We start from the raw sequence: 2,246 nt of genomic DNA on the forward strand, positions 1-2,246 counted from the left end.
GATTTTATGATTGTTTTTACTTCTATTTATCAATGTATTAGATGCAAATATTATTCAATAGTATAATTGGATACGTTGAACATTGATGAAATCAATTGCAGTGGGCTAAATTACAATTAAAACTTTTTTTTTTAATTGCTAACTCTAAACATATGAAAATCAACATAAATACCTTTTTTATATAATATGAATACATGTAAATTATTGTGATATGCCTTTTTTTTTTAAAAGTAATTCCACGAATGAAAATATTCCAACGTTAAATTATTAATTGTAATGCTATAATAATTCAAAGGGCGTTATATTATATGCATGGTATTTATATCAGATACCACTATACCAGAGTTATGTCCATTGTAATAATTTGCAATATCATATTACAATACTAAATAATTTTATTATGTTTAAAATAAACGCATAAATGCAATGCAAAATGGTCATGCCAATATATAATATACATATTATATATTAGTTATTAGTATATTACCATACTATTATTAAATATCTCTAATGTTTTAAAATGTATATGCATTATCTGTTTGTCAATTTATTGTTATGCCGCATTGTAGATTTATTATTATTTTTATGATTACGTTGCATTTATAAACTGTGGGAATAGTTTTTTTGTAAATACGTTTATTGTTCAACGATTCAAATGGAAAATAATAAATAGTATTTTGTGTTTATTGCATATAATAGAGTCTCCACTCTCCAGAGGGATGCATGAGAAATAATTGGTACACACAACACATTATCTCCTTTGATAGGTACTCAATGAAAAGTATTCTGGAATATGATTTTAATAAATTTAGAAGTATTTATTTTTTTTGCAAAAAGTAAAAAAAAAATTATAAGTAAAAACGAACTTTATTCATTATTTCTTAATAATGGTTGAAGGTTTAGGTTCGTAAAAAAATCAAAAAAATGCATCGGTAAGGTTTCGATTCTAATATTTTCAAAAAGTTCAGATTCAAATACTAGTATTTTTGATTTCGGTTCCAAGCCCTGAGTGATTTACCCCAATAATTACTCATACCTCTTGCAATTTCATGCAATTTTCTCGTATTTTTGCGAGACCATTTTACACAATAATATTATTGTTTATGAATCGCGAACGGGTGCATTATATACGTATTTTATACGAGCGATTAGCCTATCTAGGCAATTCAAGATTGTGGACCGCAATATTTCATACTATATTGTATTATAATATAATACACTCGCAGAGTCAGAGCAGACTTCGGTAATAATTGTCGCTTTTTCAAGTGAGACGTGTACACATTACACATGTATAATATATATAGACATACTATGGTACACTTGTAAACTTCCTGAAATATAGCATAATGATTATACCTATTACCTACACAAGTATAGATATAGATGTATCATGAATCATAATAATTCATAATATCGTACAATCGTCTCGTTACAATAATAATAACGGCTTGTCGCGCGTGCTGTACGCCTGTACACACACACACAAAATATATATATAATTATCGATTCGGTGCGTTATAATAAGTATAATATAGCGTTCCAATAACGCACGCGGCTTACAATCACATATAATATAGTAATAATATATAATATACACACACTGCACTGTTGTGGGCATATTGTAATATACGTACACGCGTAAACATAAAAAGGTAATAATAATAATGTAAAAAAACGTTATTGTATGTGTGTACATTTTTTGTACGTTGACCCTCGGACATCAGCGGTGGTGGTTGCTTCGGTTACCTATATATTATTATTATTATTATTATTATATCATGTTATACACTTATAACTATTATGCAGCTATAGATATACTTTACGGTATAAAAACCCAAATGCTCCGCCGCCGTACCTCGCCCCGCCGCACCACTACCCGCTAATCATAGTGTACCCGGCGACGGTGGAGGGGAGGCGTTTCTCTGGCGGCGACGTGCACCCTTATCGCGAGTGGCGGTGGCGGCGGCGGCATCGTCGTCGTCGTCGTCGTCTACCCGACGACACGCGTCGTCCGATCAGTGTGTTCGCCGGCGTTCGTACGGCGATTACACCGTCGACGCCACTGGCCCTGTTGGTCACCGACGAAGTGTTTATTGACGCGCGCTCGCTCGTTCGAATCCAAGTGCGCCTGTCGATGTCACGATATAATATTTTTATTAAAAGGAAAAATTATAACGACGAATAATTATTATTATTGCGACACGTCAATTTTTGGATAAAAATCAAACGCGAATATTTGTTGTTGT

Source organism: Myzus persicae, unplaced genomic scaffold (assembly GCF_001856785.1).
Source record: "Myzus persicae strain clone G006 unplaced genomic scaffold, MPER_G0061.0, whole genome shotgun sequence".
NCBI lineage: Eukaryota > Metazoa > Arthropoda > Insecta > Hemiptera > Aphididae > Myzus > Myzus persicae.